A 13,143-nucleotide genomic window follows, 5' to 3' on the forward strand; every position below is an offset into this window, starting at 1 on the left:
GCTGCCTCCCTCCACATTACCACGTCCACCTCCTGAGCACCCTGTAAATGAATAGAAATATACCAATGTAAAATACATGAAAATAACTCAACATATTTCGTTGTGTGCAAGAAATGTAATAATCATGTGCGTGTGAGTGTGTGTGTGTGTGTGTGTGTGTGTGTGTGTGCGTGCATGTTTGTATGACTGTGTTTGTAATGTGTGAGTGTGTTAATGTGAGTGTATATGTTTTTGTGTATGACTGTTTGTGCACGTGAGTGTGTTTCTGTGTATATGTGTGAATGCTTGTGTTTCTGTGCGTATGTATGTGTATGTGCGTGCGTGCGTACGTGTGTGTGTGTGTGTTTCTGCCCAGAAGTAAAATGGAATTTTTTTTATTTAAAAAACATGTGAGAATCTACTCAGAAAACATAAAGCTTACCTTCTGACATATTTTGGCTTTCCTCATGGGAGTTGGGTGGCCCTTTACATTAACCAGTGTTGGTTTGCTTAACTGATTGATTAAAAAAAGTGTTAATGTGAGTAGCGGAAAGTACCATTCATGATTTCAAGTGTGAAGATAGTGATTTAAGGTCAAACAACCAAAAACCAAGCACACAAAGAGGAGTTTAGTTTCCACACAAGCTGTGAATTTACCTCACACACGACTCCCTCCACAGTGATGAAGGCTTTCTCCTCCTCACATGCATCTAAGGGGACACACTTTGATTGAGGGTGAAGCAGTTCCTCACCCAGACGGATCAGATCCTCCCCCACTTCAATAGGCGTTGTCCTGGAGAGTGTTGTCGCTGCTGTTATATTAAAAGAGTCTCCCTTGATTTGATAGTCTTTTATCATATAGGTCCGACCAATTGTTATTTGTGCCTTCAAATCTTGAAACACTGTTGTTTTGAATACAGATGTCCCATCAGACAAGACTAGCATCAAATTGGTTTTTTTGGCAAGAGGGACGATTTTCTGGAAAGATCATTGAGTGCCATTCTAGTAAGAGACAAAGAACACAGATTAAAACAACTTAATGAATAAAAAAAAAATCTACTTATCAATGTTATATTTAAAAAATATATTATTTTTTATTTAATTTTCATGTATTTATTGCATGTATTGTATATATTATCGTAATACTGTATATTTTGACTTGTTTTATAAAATATATTCATTAATGCAATTTCAAAATCTTAGATATTTACTTTATTCTGTCAACAAATTAACATCTGCTCTATGGAGGTAGACATGTATTTATTTTTTAATAAATAAATGTGTTAAATCAAAGAAAAAAGTGTTCAAATGCAATTATTTGGGTCTCAAATATAATTTTCCTTGCATTTCAATATTTTTTTTCTTTGATTGAAAATATCTATTTTTGATTGAAATAAGTTTATTTTGAATGAAGTGATTTTAAATTTTTTTTTAATTGAATAATAAAGACACAAATCTACCTCAATACTAGTCTAAATTACTAAAAATCACTAAAAAGTTCTCAGAATAAGAAACTGGCCAAATAATGACAACATTGGAAAGGGTGACGTCATTACATGGGAACGTGTGTGTGTATGTGTGCAGCAGGGTGACAGGAGATAACTGGCTGCTCACTTCCCTTATCATAAACAGAGCCGTTTTTACGGTATAAATGGTCAACTCAGTGAGTTAATAAAGGATTAGTTCACTCAGAATGTAGCCTTATTCAAAATTAACCGCTTTAATTTTGCCCCGGTACGTTTAAGAAGCCCCCCCCATGCCCGTGTCACTGAAGCGGGAGGAGGAGCTGCTGCCTCGGGGGTGGGGAGTTTTTACGACAGTGACAAAAAGGACCTTTAGGGGGAGCACTAAGCGCAAGTTACTTAGTTTTGCTTTAAAAGCCACTAATATTACGCTATTACAATCAGTTGTAACCAAATGTAATCATATTTAAATAATAATTAATATGAATATTGATTGAAAGACCCACCTCACAACTTTGCCGTCGTCTAAATAAGAAATTTGACGTCACAGCCCTTTAAATACGGACTGAACATTCCCGCTCTTTTCACGAACTTTCATTGGTTGGATTCACATGACGTCACCGCACTTCCTGTTGCTATGCTTCAGTGAATGTTCCAGAACACTGACGTCTGAAAGCTAGTATAGCTAACAAATGAAGTTTAGCTTATCTGGATATTAAACCCTGTAGCTGGTAGATATTTATATTGAATGAGCTAATTACACAATGTATATTTATACCATAAACTGTCTTATATACATAGAAAACTGCATTGCATAGGCTATACAAAAAGTATATTATAGAAATTTAAGTCAAAATGTATCATTTCAATTACAAATTATTTTAATGGAAATTGGTGTGATAACATTTTTTATCTGCAATATCTGCTTATACAAAGAAGGTATTAACCATTTGTTTTAGATGTATACATATTTTTTTTTTTAATTAAAAGAGCTGATTTTTATTTATTTTTTTAAATTTTATTTTTATTTTTTTAACAAAAAACATTTATTCTATGAAAGATCAGTGACACTATACACAGGCCAAGAAATATAACAATTTTAACATATTATATCGTTTTGTTTGTTTGTCTTTTTTACAAAGTGCAGTTGATTCTATATCTATACCATAAAAAAATCTGTGACTACAGGTGACAGATAGAACACATTTTTGCGGAGGTACGTCATTAATTGTTAAATATCCCCACACAGCCCCGACACCAGGTGAAAACGAAAGAGGACATGTCTAAAACCAGACATATGGTCACCATACATGTCATCAATGAAATTTTGACTTTCATTTGCCAAAATTTAAAAAAAAAACAACAAAAACAATTTTTACAAGAATTATTTGCTTATAGTCAGTATATTTCACTTATTATTGTGCTGTAGCAAGTAATTCATTCTAATAATCATCCATTTCTGCTTATTTTAACCCTTCAGAATACTTATCATGATGTTTTTGGATTTTGCACCATTGTTGTTATTGTTCCCTTGAGACAATTACAATATACCTGTAGGTGTTATATTGTATAATAGTGCATTATTCTAAATGTTAAAATAGTTTCTATTTTTTTCAATGGTTCGTTGTGTCGCAGAATTGCATTGTTTTGTCTTGATATTTAAAATAAATATGTGCTAACCACAACATTAATTATAATTAAATTCAGTACATCTACACGTCTGCTATATGTTGTCACCACAAAAATGACCTTTTTTTTCTAGATCATCACCAACTCAGGTTGATCCAGGCTAAATAAAACCATCCCATCTGAGCTGGGACATGAACTGATCCATTTATTCACACATTAGTTCTTCTAATGTCTTTAAACACTTTTATTGATACACACAGACCTGGTCAGAGCAGATTACACTCCCAGTTAGGATCATGGAAAATAACATTTGCTCCATCTCAGTATCTAGTTTAGACTTTTTTAGACCTGTGTCCTGGGTATGATGGGTTCACGAGGTGAACAGTACTCAGCCATGTTGGGAAGTCCAGAAATCACACAGCATTTCACCCAATCATTGTGGTCCATGCCAGAAAATACCACAGACCAAGTATTTGTAGTGTAGTCATAGCACTCAACAATTTTTCCAGTCCTACAAGAGACAACAAAGATCTGCTTGTTCATCACTGCAATGTCAAAGTATCTGTGTCTGTGGACCATTTCAGGGACATCGTACCAGGTGTTGGTCACTGGGTCGTAAGCCTCAGCAGACCTCAGATCTCTGAACCCATCTCTGCCTCCAACTGCAAAAATGTGGCCCATATATGCAACGACCCCAAGGTCACACCGAGGTGTTCCCATAGGAGTGATCAGTGTCCACTGGTTGGTGTCTGGGTTGTAATACTCAGCAGTATTCAGTACTTTATTACTCCGTCCTCCACATATGTAAATCTTGTTGTTCAGTGTGGTGCAGCTGGCCCTGATCCTCTCTTCATTCATTGATGCAATGAACGTCCACTGGTTGATGTTGGGCTGGTAGCGTTCAGCAGTTCTTAGTGAGGTACCATCATCCCTGTAGCCTCCCATAGCGTAGATGCATCCCTTTAGCACGGTAACACTCACAAAGCTCCGTGACTCCTGCATTGGTGACATTTCCTGCCAAGTGTGTGTGACTAGGTTAAACCTCCACACTCTGTTAGAGGGGTCGGTCCATCTTAAAACACCACCCACAATGTAGAAGCATCTACCAAGGAAGACAGTGCTGTAGAATAGTAAGTGAGCCATGGTATCCTCCAGACTGGGATGAGTGTGAACTGTGATCCAGCTGTTAGTTCTGTAGTCAAAGGCCTCTATGGTCTTAGAATATATTCTAAACATCAGTAAGACGGCGTTTGGCAAGCGACGGCAAAACAAGGTGTTGTTGATCCCAGACTCAGAGCAGAGTAACGAAGGTTGAGACATGACTTTAAGGGTATCAGAGACCAAGAGGTGGGACTCAGGGTTTGTTTTTACCACATCATTGTTAAGCACATTGTCTGTGATGTAACTTTTGTCCATCAGCCCCAGTCGTACCTTTGGTAACAGAGTAGAAATGGCTCCCTGTCGTTCCTCAGGCATGTGGTTTATCCATCTTAAAACACTTTGATAAACTGTGCTCTCCTGGGTCACAGTAAGGCCATCCTGATCCAGTATTTCAGCCAGTTCCTGCTCCGCAAGCTGCAAAAACTCTTCACAGAGTGAAACCTCCTCAAAATTCTCACAGATAAAGTGAAAGGCCTCATACTTCAGTTGAAACAAAATGGGAATATAACAGGCATTTGCAAACTGCCACAGCCCAATGCAGTTTTCTGGGCAGAGATGATCCTTAAGGACATCAAAGCATGTTTGTTCCAGACTCTTTACATTGAACTGATGCACTTCCATCATTAGATCAAAATTATTGCTGTTGTCAGAGATAGAATCAGTTGTCACTGAGTCCAAGGAGTTTGTGAAATGTTCTGACAATGAAGATCATGTGAAGATGAAAGCATTTTAGAATTTCAAAGATGAAAGCATTTTAGAGCCTAAAGCTTTCATTTCTTCCAAACAGAATGTTACCATAGTTACCAGCAAAAGAGCTTTTGCTGAGTGTTGTTAAGTTGACAATTTGTTATATTCTTCAGTAATTTTGTTATATTTTAGTTTTAGTGCATGTAATATAGTTAACATACATAATATTGTTGTTTCATATTTTCAGCATTTCTGATTGATGTTTTATAATAAAATACAAACATAGGTTTAATATTTGAGTCTCTGTTTCTCCAGTGATAGGCAGAGGTTCTGGACACTGGACTAACTAGGGCTTCCGTGCCCCAGCACGTTTGACACCTATAGTCTGGATTGTTTACCTATTCTCAGTGAAATTGTGCTGTTCCTGTACCTGGTTACAGAACACTTTGTTGGCAGTTTCTGTATTCAGTAGACATTATAAAGGTATCAAACACTAGCCTACGCCTTAATATTGTTGTCTTTATTATAATAAATAATTAGTTATTTTAACATATGCACCACTGTTTGGCTCAGTGTAACACCCAATGTAATTTAGTTTTGCCTTAATTTATTCATCTTTTTTAATCTGTTTCCGAAGTAATTTTTATAAAAACTGTTTTCCGAATTATTATTTTTTAAATCCGTTTTTCAAATTATTATAATTTTTAAAATCCATTTTCCAAATTAGTTTTTTAAATCCGTTTTCCGAAATATTTTTTGAAATTCGTTTTCTGAATTATTTTTTTTCAAAATCTATTTTCCAAATTATTATTATTTTTTAAATCCATTTTCCAAATAATTTTTTTAAAATCTGTTTTCCGAATATTTTTTTTTTTTTAAATCCGTTTTCCAAATTATTATTATTTTTAATCCGTTTTCTAAATTATTATTTTTTTCCTGTAGGGATTATCTCCTAATGTTTTGTTCGTTAAACACAGAGACTGGTTCCAGGTTTATCACAATGACGTCATCCACAGTGCTGGATATTCATCTGTTTGTTGATTTTTACTTTTCAAATTAAAATATAAAGATATTAATGATTTGCAGTCGGCACAACTTTAACATGAGTGACGGACAGGTAAAGAGGATACTTTAGTTCTAGAGGACACAGTCTTCATAAAGCATAGCTTAGAGTCCTGGTTGAATTCATTAGCAACAACTACAATAGTACGGTAACTTCACAGATACCGGTGGATAATCATAATATTAATGCATTAGATTTTATTTAGTGTTTTTCATAGAGACTCAAAGCTTTTTACATCATTTTCGTGCTTGTTTCCGTGTTGTGTTACAGTAGAATAACATGTTTAGGTATTAGAACATTTCGGTTCTACACACATTTTCAACTGAACTAGACGATGAAATGTGAAAATGTCTGTATTTATCAGAGAAGTTATACATGGTCTAACTTACTGCTTAACATGCTAGAATCAGTGCTATTGTACGTACAGAGCTATACAGTGTGTATGTGAGCTAATGATGTTAATGATGGTGAACAGCTATAACCAGTGTTTATTACACACATACTGTGAGGACGTTTAGTGTCCAGACATGTAATTATTCATTTATAGTTTAAATAGTGTTTACATACATATTATTTACAGTTAAAAGCTTTGTTCACTAAATTCCTGTAAACAATTGTTCTAATGCAGTGGTTCCCAAACTTTTCACAGTCCGTACCCCTTCAAACATTTAACCTGAGGCCATGTACCCCCTACTCCTGCACACTATAATGTAATGCAGTGTTTTTTAACCTTGGGGTCGTGACCCCATGTTGGGTCACTTGGAATTAAAATGGAGTCCCCTGAAATGTCTAATAATTTATGTGTTTATATGTTTTAATTATTATTTTTCAAATCATAACACCACACACAAAACAAACATAAATAACTGTATTCTATGCTTTCACTTTCACAAATTTAATCTACATAAAATAAAATGCAGTATAAAAATATCTGAGCTGGTACATCTTGTCACATTGTGTCCTAATCCTCACAACAAACATTATCAAAAGATAATTCTAGAAAGAAAAGAAAATTGAATGTGGGACTTTATTGTTTTTTCATTTCAGATGTGATTGATCCACTGAAGCAGAGGATGAATGCTGTAACCATCACTGCTGTGTTACACATGGACCAAAGTTTCCTCTCAGCCTGTTGTTAATAGAAATAAAACACTTTCTCATCTGCTTTGCTTCACTTCATTTGGGGCCAACATTGTTGAATTGATTGATCACCACATTTGACTCTACACAGATATACAGTATGTATGTGTCATGGGGCTAACCCAAGACTAGGGTGATGTATGCTGCACCCAGCTTCTACTCACAACAAAAGACATTTCTATTATTTTTAACATCATGCCGGCAGATAGAATGGTGTTCTTTTTAATGAGTTGAGTCTGTGTTGCCATACTTGCTTTTTGAACTTTTTCTTCCCTGTCAAGGAGTGCAAAGTGGCACTTAGCATCAGCAACATAGCTGCTAACAAGATAAACTAGCAGGTGTTTTAATTACAATACATGGGTGCACAGAATTTAGGAGATAAACTCTACTACACTTAAAAAAAAACAGACATTGTGTAGTTTAGAGAGTTTTATTGGGACAGTGACAATTTGTTATCTGTGCACTTAACCTCTGTGTTGCCTGTTGTGTGTGTAGCTCCTGCTGCTGCTGACCAAACCTGAGTGGGAGGGTTCCATGATTGAAGTAGAGATGGGTAACTTGGATCATACCATTGGTAAACTGGAACCAGGGGTATTTGGGGTTAAATGTTTATGCTTAGTGGAAGCCTTAAAATAAATTCATAGTTTTAATCCATAAATGCCTGCAGGGGTTATATGTATAAATATAGTTAATATTAACATAATTTCAAAATAGGATAATTATAAAGACAAGCAAGCCTAATTATGCCTCATAAGAAGGTTGTACAACATCAACAAGAAGTGGAGAAGGAGGAGGATGCCACTGGACTATCGATGGATGATGGTTCTCAATCAACTTGCAGCCCTGGTATGTCTACTGAATCCAGTCTCGCCTCCTTGGCAAAAATGTTTGAAAGTTTTGTGCATATGCAAATGGAAAGAGACAAGAGACAAGAAAGGGACGCCACAAGTGCAGACCACAAATTCAATGTGCTCAGCGATCAAGTTACCCAACTCCAGTTGACTATGGGGATTTCCAGGGAGAGATTTGAAAATCCTTATGCTGGAGTGCTGAGTAAAGAGCCTAATCTACAAAAACTGGTTGACTCGGATGACATTGAGCACTTCCTGACCACATTTGAGAGACTGGCAGAGGTCTACAACTGGCCACAGCAGGAGTGGGCAGTTCGACTGATTCCACTATTAACAGGAAAAGCCAGAAGTGCATTTTGTGCGATGAGCTCTGCAGACACCAAAAACTATGCTGCATTGAAAGCTGCATTATTGAAGAAATATGATATCAACAAAGACACTTACCGTCAACGATTCCGCTCCTATGAGACCCCAGCTGACGAGTCCCCCCAAGTGTTGTATACTCGCCTCAAAGACTGTTTTAGTAAATGGGTCCAGTACGACACCTGCACCAAAGCAGACATTTTGGAAAAGATGGTCCTGGAGCAATATCTGAGGGTGCTCTATCCAGATGTGAAGGCCTGGGTCAAAGAATGTGATCCAACGACTGCCGCAGATGCAGCTAAGCTGGTGGATGCCTATGTGACTGCTCACAAGGGACCTGGTGTCTACCGCTATGCTGGACAGCTCAGAGCACAGGGGGGTAAGTCTGAGTGGTTGGGAAAAGGTGGTGGTTCAGGTAGCCAGGCACAAAGTCAGGCAAGCTTTAGAAAACCATTGGTTGTAGAACCGACTCACACAAAGGCACGGGCTGGTCAGAGAGCTGAAATAGTGTGTCACAACTGTGGTGAAGCAGGTCATACACGGCCTTTTTGTCAAGTTAGAAAGCTTAAAACGACTAACCTTTGTTATGCCCCGAGGCCTGAATCTAAACTGCCCCTAGTGGTTGCTGAGTCACCAGTAGCAACTGTCCTGGTAAATGGCACCCCCCTTCCTGCATTGTTAGATTCAGGTTGTACTCATTCTCTTGTTCAAGCTAAGTTTGTCCAGAGGGAACTGTGGAATACAGAGGACAGAGTGCCAGTTGTTTGTGTGCATGGCGATAGCTCGGAAGTACCAACCGCTGAGGTTTATGTTGAGGTAAATAACCAGCCCTACCTTATGAAAGTAGGTATTGCCCCACATTTTCCTTACCCTGTATTATTAGGAACAGATTTTCCTGTACTCTTAGAATTGATCCACAATCACCGAGATAGGTTGTGTGGAGTTGTCACTAGAGCGAAAGCCAGGGAAATTGCAGCAACACACGTTTTGGAACTGGGAGAGAATAATCCTGTAGACCAGGCAGTGGTGGATTCAAGTGTGTTTTTTCCCTCTCCACCAGCAACAGCACAGTTAATATCTACCCCATTAGATGTGAAGGGTCCAGTGTTCAAGGTAGGTTCTCTTGAGAGACCAGTTATTGACTCACAAAGTCAGGAGTCCATTTAACAAACTAGGCCTACAAGCACATTACAGACTATGCTTTTTTTTGATGATCAGATAGAGGCAGTGTCAGGAAACACACAAGAGGAAAGGTTGGAGGCACGCAGGGAGCATGTATCAGAGTGGTTAGAACATTCAGTAGACCAGCCAGATCAGGAAATTGGGGTACCAGAACTGGCTCAGGAACAAGTCTCCTTTACCTCTAACCTTGGCCTTCAACAAAAAAATGACCCCACTTTGGCTGAGTGTTTTGTAAAAGCAAAAGGTACAACGAACGCACTTTCTGATATTTTTATTGTTCAGAGAGGTTTATTGTACAGGGAGTCAGAGTATGGGAAACAACTTGTACTTCCTGCGGCTTCCCGTGAAGAGGTGCTGACATGGGTCATACTGTCCCATGGGCTGGTCATTTGGGTTTCATGAAGACTTTCATGCGTATCAGTAAAAGGTTTTACTGGCCAGGTATGTACACTCAGATTCAAAAGTACTGTAAAACATGCCCAGAATGCCAGCTTACTGCAGGTAAACACATAGCTCCTGTCCCTCTCGTGCCACTTCCTGTTATTTCTACCCCTTTTCAACGAATTGGAATAGATGTTGTTGGTCCGGTAGAAAGGAGTCAGTCAGGGAACAAGTTTATCTTGGTTATTTGTGACTATGCAAGCAGATATCCTGAAGCGTACCCCCTTAGAGAAGTGACAGCAAAACAGGTGGCCACTGCTATGCTTAAATTTTTCAGTCAAGTTGGTATTCCGAGGGAGGTGCTAACTGATCAAGGTCCAAATTTCATGAGCCGCACACTATCACAGGTTTATCAGTTGTTGGGCATTAAAAGGATAAGAACCACCCCTTACCACCCTCAGACTGATGGGCTAGTTGAGCGGTTCAACAAGACTTTAATCAGTATGCTGAAGAAGTTTGTGTCTGAAACGGGAAAAGATTGGGACAAGTGGCTGCAGTTTTTACTTTTTGCATACCGTGAAGTTCCCCAGAGTTCTACTGGCTTTTCACCCTTTGAGCTGATTTATGCCCATCAGGTCAGAGGTCCACTGGATGTGCTTTGGGAGATGTGGGAGGACTCGGATCCACCAGAGACTATGAACGTCATATCCTTTGTCCTAAAGATGAGAGATCATCTCATGAAAACCACCTCTATGGCTCGTGAGAACTTGCTGAAATCTCAATCCAGGCAAAAGTATTGGTATGACCAGTCTGCGAGAAGGAGGAGCCTTCTACCTGGTGACCAAGTTCTGCTGCTTCTACTTACGTCGGAACACAAGCTGCAGGCAAAGTGGCATGGCCCGTATGAAGTCAAGCGCAAGATGGGGAATGTAACTTATGAGATCTGGATGCCAGAGCGAAGACAACCACTTCAGACATTCCACATTAATATGCTGAAGAAATGGCATCCACCGCATTCCCTTTTCGTTCGGGCAGTTAAGGAAGAAGACGACTTGGTGGAGCAGTATTTGCCAACAGATGAGGAGGGGGAGGGTCTTGATTTAACCCATCTATCTGAAGAGAGAAGGATGGAGCTACTTCAAATCTTGCCTCTCCACCTGTTTGTGCAGACACCTGGAAGAACCGACAAGATCACTCATCATATTTCTTTGAAGGATCCAACTCCTGTGCGGCAACAAGTATACCGAGTTCCAGAGCGGCTGTTGCCTGTCCTGAAGAAGGAACTGGACATGATGACGGAGTTAGGAGTGATTGAACCTTCAAACAGTGAGTGGAGTAGTCCCATAATCCTTGTTCCAAAGAAAGACGGAACGTTGAGATTCTGCCTGGACTTCAGAAAAATCAATGACGTGAGTAAATTTGACTTTTACCCCATGCCTAGAGTGGATGATTTGGTGGAAAGATTAGGTAGTGCAAATTTCATCAGTACATTGGACTTGTGTAAGGGATATTGGCAAATCCCACTCACAGATGAGAGCAAGGAAGTGACTGCTTTTCGAACCCCTTTCGGGCACTACCAATTCACAGTGCTCCCTTTTGGCCTCCATGGAGCCCCGGCCACGTTTCAGAAGATGATGGACCGGCTGTTGGGGGGCACAGAATCCTATGCTGCAGCATATTTAGACGATGTGGTCATTTACAGCTCCAGCTGGGAAGAACATCTGTCACATCTGGAGGATGTACTCAGGAGAATTAAAGTAGCAGGGCTTACCATCCGTGCAGATAAGTGTGAGATTGCCAAGCAAGTAACCAAGTATCTGGGGTATGTACTGGGCAGGGGAGTTATTTGTCCCCAAGTTGGCAAAGTGGATGCCATTATGTCAGCAGAAAGACCAAGGACTAAAAAACAGGTCAAGTCATTTTTAGGCCTGGTAGGTTGGTACAGGCGATTTATGCCTGGCTTCTCTACTCATTCAACTCCCCTTACCCACCTTACAAAAAAGACAAACCTAATAAGGTGAAGTGGACAAGGGAGTGTGAAGAGTCCTTTCAGTCCCTGAAGAGTATGCTGTGCAAAGAACCAGTACTGAAAAGCCCTAACTTTCAACAACAATTCACTCTGCAGACGGATGCTTCCGAGGTGGGTGTTGGAGCGGCCCTGCTACAGGGAGAACCAGATAATCTCCGGCCTGTGTTGTATATCAGCAGAAAGCTCAACAAAAACGAAGTAAGGTATTCAGTTGTGGAAAAAGAATGCCTTGCTATCAAGTGGGCTTTGGACACTCTTCGCTACTACCTGCTGGGAAGGAAATTCATCTTGGAAACAAACTATCGGGCATTGTCTTGGCTACAGAAGATGAGGGATACCAACTCCAGGATTATTGCACGGCTGACTTCCTCTCCAGGGCGCCACTAAGTGTCGTCTCCCGAGGGAGGGGGAAATGTCATGCGGCTAACCCAAGACTAGGGTGATGTATGCTGCACCCAGCTTCTACTCACAACTAAAGACATTTCTATTATTTTTAACATCATGCCGGCAGATAGAATGGTGTTCTTTTTAATGAGTTGAGTCTGTGTTGCCATACTTGCTTTTTGAACTTTTTCTTCCCTGTCAAGGAGTGCAAAGTGGCACTTAGCATCAGCAACATAGCTGCTAACAAGATAAACTAGCAGGTGTTTTAATTACAATACATGGGTGCACAGAACTCAGGAGATAAACTCTACTACACTTAAAAACAACAGACATTGTGTAGTTTAGAGAGTTTTATTGGGACAGTGACAATTTGTTATCTGTGCACTTAACCTCTGTGTTGCCTGTTGTGTGTGTAGCTCCTGCTGCTGCTGACCAAACCTGAGTGGGAGGGTTCCATGATTGAAGTAGAGATGGGTAACTTGGATCATACCATTGGTAAACTGGAACCAGGGGTATTTGGGGTTAAATGTTTATGCTTAGTGGAAGCCTTAAAATAAATTCATAGTTTTAATCCATAAATGCCTGCAGGGGTTATATGTATAAATATTGTTAATATTAACATAATTTCAAAATAGGATAATTAAGTGTTAGTTATTTTTGTAACTGACTAACATTTGGTTTGTCTTGTAGGAGGAGCTTGCAGTATATAGGGGATGGCTGAAGCTCCTCTAAAAGGCAGTTGGGCCTGGAGTGAGCAGCATGCTCCAGGACATCATAGCAGAGGCCTGTTCAATGCCTCATTTTTGCTATTCAAGTTTACCTAAGTTTGTG

This window comes from Gouania willdenowi, chromosome 7 (assembly GCF_900634775.1).
Source record: "Gouania willdenowi chromosome 7, fGouWil2.1, whole genome shotgun sequence".
NCBI lineage: Eukaryota > Metazoa > Chordata > Actinopteri > Blenniiformes > Gobiesocidae > Gouania > Gouania willdenowi.